This window comes from Lepisosteus platostomus, chromosome 4 (assembly GCF_059453375.1).
Source record: "Lepisosteus platostomus isolate fLepPlt1 chromosome 4, fLepPlt1.hap1, whole genome shotgun sequence".
Lineage (NCBI taxonomy): Eukaryota > Metazoa > Chordata > Actinopteri > Semionotiformes > Lepisosteidae > Lepisosteus > Lepisosteus platostomus.
The window spans coordinates 28,875,667-28,881,878 of NC_142614.1; positions in this window are offsets into that span (position 1 = coordinate 28,875,667).

Here is a 6,212-nt window from a genome sequence, read left to right on the forward strand (position 1 = left end):
TTTAGTTTTCTGTGCTTTGAAGTAATGTTGTGAAGGCAAAAATGTTAAGAATTCAGTTTTATTTTTTAATCTACTTCTGAATTTCTACAAACTACACTTATGTTCACGGTTCTGACTACCCCTTATTGCACAATCTTGCACTTGGATTTAGAGCAACTTATATAGTACAAAAACAAAAACAAAGAGTGCATACAGCAGTATTAGACATGGTATTCTCTTAACAGTGCTCCCTGGTGGCCAAAAGGAAACACGTGTTTTTTACTTCAGCAGTACGTCACTCCAGATAAACATCACTTTAACTGGATCAAATTCACTGTATCAGTTTCACAAAGATATTTGCAGATGCATCAATGTTTTATTGAACAAACATGACATAAATTCATTGCTGATTAGCATTTGTCTTCAAGAGGGAGTCTACTGTGAAAGTTACAGGCTGTTGACACTAGAGGAAGAACTACAAGGTATGTATCTGGAGTACATGCTTTGTACCAGGTGGCAGCTATTTTCTTGCGAGATTCTGTCCAATTCCTCTAATACAGCCTGCACAAGCATGTGCCTGTTCACTGGTTTCTAAGCCCTAGATGCCACAAATTGTCCCAGCTCATTCCCCAAAAATTCAGTGGGGTTGCTCCTGGAGTAGATCATACATTGTTTTGCCCTACAGTTTGTCCTTTACTTCTTCCACCCACAAACTAAAATCTCCCTCCCTTCCTCACAGATCCTCAGATGTTGTCAGTTATGCAGTGGTGATACCGACTGTCATAAACAAACACTTATAATGCTCTTTTTCTTCATTGAGTGAAAATACCCTACAAACAGCATTGGCAAGGCTCTCAACCCAAGTTACAAATAGCCCTCTCAACATTAACCCAACACACAACATTAACTGCAAACCCAGAATTCCACTGGTGCATCCCTTCCACCCCATCAAACCGTCTATTCCCGTGGTCTTCAAAGATAACCTCTATTTTACAGAATGCAACAATTTTCCCAGACCACCCTGTGTTATCCACGTGTTATCCACCACCTAAGCTACACAACCCTCATTTTCATAGTTCCTTTAACAACCCACAATCTCATCCACACCAAACACCATTTTCTATAACAGAAGTCACTGTATCACCTGCAAATGTGTATCTCATGCGATGCATATACTATATGGCCCCTCGAGTTATTTCATAATCACTTAAAGAATATCTTTTGTATTTAGTAATTTCATTTACTGCATCTCTTGCAGAAAATGCTCTTTGGCTAAGGATCTGTGCCTGTGGCTGGAAGGTTGCCGGTTTGTATCCCGTGGCCGGGTGAGGAATTCTACTCCATTGGTCCCCTGAACAAGGCCCTTCAGCCCAACTGATCCAGGGGTGCTATATAAATGGCTGACCCTGTGCTCTGACCCCAAGCTTCTCTCCCTGTCTGTATGCCTGTGTGTCTCATGGAGAGCAAGTTGGGGTATGCAAAAAGACAAATTCATAATACAATAAATTGTATATGGCCAGGATCTTATTTTATCTAAATGCCCTGCCGTTTGCATTGGTGAGATTGGAGGAAGACTAGCTGACTTTTTCAGGGAAAATGTCAGCACAGTGAGGATCAAAAATCTGTCTAAATTGATATTTCCCCCTTTTCACATAGTTTCACAGACCTTTCTGTCTGCATCATTTTACAGGGATTCCAGGACTCCAATTCCAGAAACACAACAGAAGCCAAGTTTATTCTTAAGCTGGATCAGACCTTCCAACGTCTCTCAACAACAGATTAATTTCCTTTTTAAGCCTCTTTATTTACAGATTTCAGCTTTTCACACCTCTCCTCCAGAAGCCCTTAACTGTAGATATCATCACTGTGTGGCCTTTTTCACCTGTTCTGTCCTTTGTTCTTTTGTGCTTTTTATCCTTGCCACCTTCCTCTCACACCTGAAGAAGGCCCAATAGCTGAAATGTTTTTCTTTCTATTTTCAACATGGAATTAACCTTTACATGTTCCTTTTGCAGCTAAGCACACTGACACAGCTCCTCACTCAAACATTTGATTGAATGTTGAGGGAAGAAAGAAAGAGAAATCTTAGGACTGGATCATCAGCCACTTGATCATCAGTCACTACATGATTTCCATAGTGAGTAGACACTCCTGCCCCGATCATCACATTTGTATATCCCCATTAATTAGTCTGTTGCATGCAAATATTACTGTATATTTCTGCATGACTGCACCACACTTGTTTATGTCCATCATGGAGGTCTGTGCAAAACCTTTATTCATCACTGAAAAGGACTTGAATCCGTTACTATTGGTTCCATTCTGTGTGTTTTTAATTGATTTTCACCAGGCTTAACATTCAACAGGTTACGTCACCTCATCGCCTGTGCCCAATCAACTCTCTCACTAATGAGGTGAGTATTCATAAAATACTCAAAATCACCCATCTGTATCATAGTCATGAAAAATCAATAAATCAAAATGCTGCCAAACACATTTAATCTTCATCCTAGCGTTAATCCCGCATCGGCAGGGGCCGCTTGTCGGCACACCCGTCTCCATTTGGCGTGGTCATAGGTGTATTCCAGGGTGACGTTCACTTTCCGCATGTCTTCAGTGATCCGATCCATCTACCGCTTCTTGGGCTGCCCTCGTGGCCGTCGACCCTGTGGGCTCAGTCGAATCACTGTCTGTGCCACCATGTGCTCGCCACTTCTCATCACATGTCCATACCATTGCAGTCTTCCTTCTCACATCTTCTCTGTTATTGGTGCCACCCCCATGCATCAACGGACATCATCATTGAGGACATGGTCAAATCTTGTTAGGCCGAGACACCACCGGATCATCCTCATTTCCATGACATGGAGGGCCTGCTCATGCCTGGAAGTTGCTGGCCAGCATTCAGATCCATACAGGGCGACAGGACGGACAATGGTCTTGTAAACTTTGACCTTGAGTTGGATTGGCATCCGGCAATTGCATAGAACGCCGGTGACCTGGCACCACTACATCCATGCCGCGTTCACTCTGGCCATGGGGTCTGAGAGGGTGTCGCCATCGCTGCTGATGATGGAGCCAAGGTATTTCAACTGTGTCACTTTCTTGAGATCTTCACTACTGATGCTGATAGTTCCATCCGTTTGAGGGCCGCACTCCATGTGCTCGGTCTTCTTGGTGTTCAGCCGCATTCCATGCTCGTCCAGTCGGATCTTCCATCTCTGTATTTGGTGTTGGAGCTCTTGGCATTCTTCATCCACCAAGAAGACATCTTTGGCGTAGAGCAGCGACCACGGGTGAGGTGCCTGGAGGTCGGCCATCGCCGTGTCCATGCAGAGTACAAAGAGCAGGGGCGAAAGGGCCGATCCTTGGTGAACGCCGACATTGATGGCGAAAGGCGGTGAAGTGCCCACAGGGCCTCGGACGACGCTGGTGACATTGCGGTAAAGAAGCTGGACCCATTGGATGTAGGTCTCTTGGACGTTGTGTAATCGCAAGGCATGCCAGATGAGCTCATGTGGGATCTGATCAAACTGTTAGGGATTTGGTAAGAGAAACTGAAACCAGTGAATGAACCCACTTGCAGGAGCTGATAAAGCCTAGCCACGATCCAAAGAAAGTCGTAGTTGAAGAAACAAGCCGAGAGTCCAGGGGAAGCCAGAGATCCAAACAGGGAACGAGTTACCGAAGCCAAACCATGATCCGAAACCGTAGACAATAGAACAATCCAAGAGTCCAGGGGAAGCCAGAGATCCAAAACAGAGCGTGAGTACCGAAGCCAAGCCGTGATCCGAAAAACCGTCGTCAAAGGGGGAAAAACCGAAATCCGAAAACCAAGAATAACACAAAGCAGAAGAAGGAGTAGCGCAACTAGGAAGCTCGAAAGGAAAAACAATACTGAGCGATGAGGTAGGAAAAGACAGGTGTTTAAGTACAGGATGAGACGGGGGTGTGGTGGTGAATAAGAAAACTGATAGGTAGACTGATGAAGTAAGGCTACGCCTTCTTCTGCCTCTTCCGTTGCCGGGAGGCAGGGATCGTAACACGAACGCTTTCTCCAAATCCACGAACGCCATGTGGACGGACTTGTTCTTCTCCCGGTGCTTCTCCAAGAGCAACCGGGCAGCGTGGATGGCGTCTGTCATCCCACACCCTTTGACAATACCACATTGGTTCAATTTGACTCTGACTGTCTTGCGGAGTCTGGCGTCGAGGACCTGCTCAAAGATCTTCATCGCATGGCACATTTAATGAATATCCAAAATCCAGATATTTTATTTTTTCTAAAAACATAATGCAAAGTTTTCTTTGATATTCAGCATACAATTGGACATCCATCCTCAATTTTAATTACATATATTGCTTGCTTTGGTACATTTCAACACACCAAATTCCTTAGAATTGCCTCATTGTATGTGTTTACTTTCTGTAAAGAACATGTTGCATAGGACATACAAGGCCATATTGTGTGAGTTCAAGTGGAGTTTATCCAGGCATCCAGTTCAACACTAATACATTTATGAACCATGGGATCATTACTGATCAAGTACTCAGGACCTAAGTTAACATGTCATCGGAAGGATTGTATCTTGTAACCTATGGATGCCTATTAATGCCACTGAGAAAATAAATATTATTACCTAATTGAGAAATAACATTTTTTTCATGATAATAATTGCATAATGAGAAGATGCTGGTAACATATCACCTCCAACAGGACTCTCCTATTATAAATGCATCACTCTGTTGACTGTGGCAGCAGGTTCTAGGGAACTGAAGTTCTTCAAGTCAAGTGTGTCTTGTTTTTTGTCCTCATCCAAACTGAAAGTTGTTCTTGGTGAAGAACCTTCTTCAAGAAAGAACCATCTTAATTTAGAACAATTAAAGCATAATATCACACTTGCTTTTCTGGAACGTAATTAGTATAAAGGAAAATGTGTTCGACATCAAGTATAACTCTTGGCAATTGAGCATTCCTAGATTAAATGCATGTACCTGACTAGTACTTAGCTAGTCTATCTTAGTGACTAGCAACTAGCGGAGACTCTAGTGAACATCGTGAAATATCATGATATTTTAGAATCCCACATCTCTGGCAGTCTTAGCAGGAAACTATCCCATGACCTCTTTCCATGAATTCAGTTCCATGAATTTAGCATTTAAGATTTTATTTCTTTCATGTTCATTTTATAAATACTTTAATTGAATTAGGCTGGCCACTCTGTAAAGAGATTTTATGTAATATTGCTTCAGAAAGGTTATTGTTCCGTGAGAACAGTCTGGGCTACCTATTGTAGAGATATAAATGTGTCTCAAGAAAATAATATTGAGACTAATATTAACTTTCTTTTGAAGACATCATTGGAGTCTGTTAATTTAAATTCCTTGTATTGATGCATGCATTTTCACCAAAATAATTTTTGTCTTGAAAAATGCAAAAAAAAAATAGTGTTATTGCATAATGTCATGGTCTTCTGTCCTTTTGAAAAATCTTAAGGTGTTTCCTTGCAAACTAAAATCTGATTTGACTGTGCATCTTTTTTGAAGGCTTTGAATCATTATCTTAATGCAACGTTGGCAGGTCTAATTTGTAAATGCTTTTCCCATTTCTGTTTAAGGTGTCAGTTTCAGCAGAGATAAAAATGTGTTACTCAGCTGAATCTCAAGCACCCCTTGAGTAATGAAAAGCAATCTCCTGGATTGTTGGCCTACGATTGTTTGTGCCAGATGTTTCAATCTGTTTGACCTTTACAGCACTTTACCCAGCTACTTACTCACCCTCTGTCTTTTCACTTATGTTTTAGACACACCCTGTATTGGATTAGAGGTCACAACATGCCCAGGAGGTTTTCAACCTTGAATTTATATTTTATGCCAATGTTCACCATATGTGGTTATGGACAAAGAGAAAGGACTTCTACATAGGTTTCTACATAGGTACTTCTAGGTTTCTACATAGTCTCCTAGCTGTGCTCTTGACAAATGTTTACTAATATTGTGACATATGATTTAATGAGGCAATTTTCGTTGCATATTTTGTGTCACTGTTAACATTGAAACTTTGTAATTTGTATTCACTAGAATATACTACTTGTTGCTCAACACTAATTACTAGGCATCTATGTTAATTCACATCCCTAGGCAAAAAGGTGTAAATAGGCAGATAGAGTTTCAACAGAATTTGCATTGTCAATGAATGCTTTAAAAAAAACTTGTCGTGAGCACAGAGTATT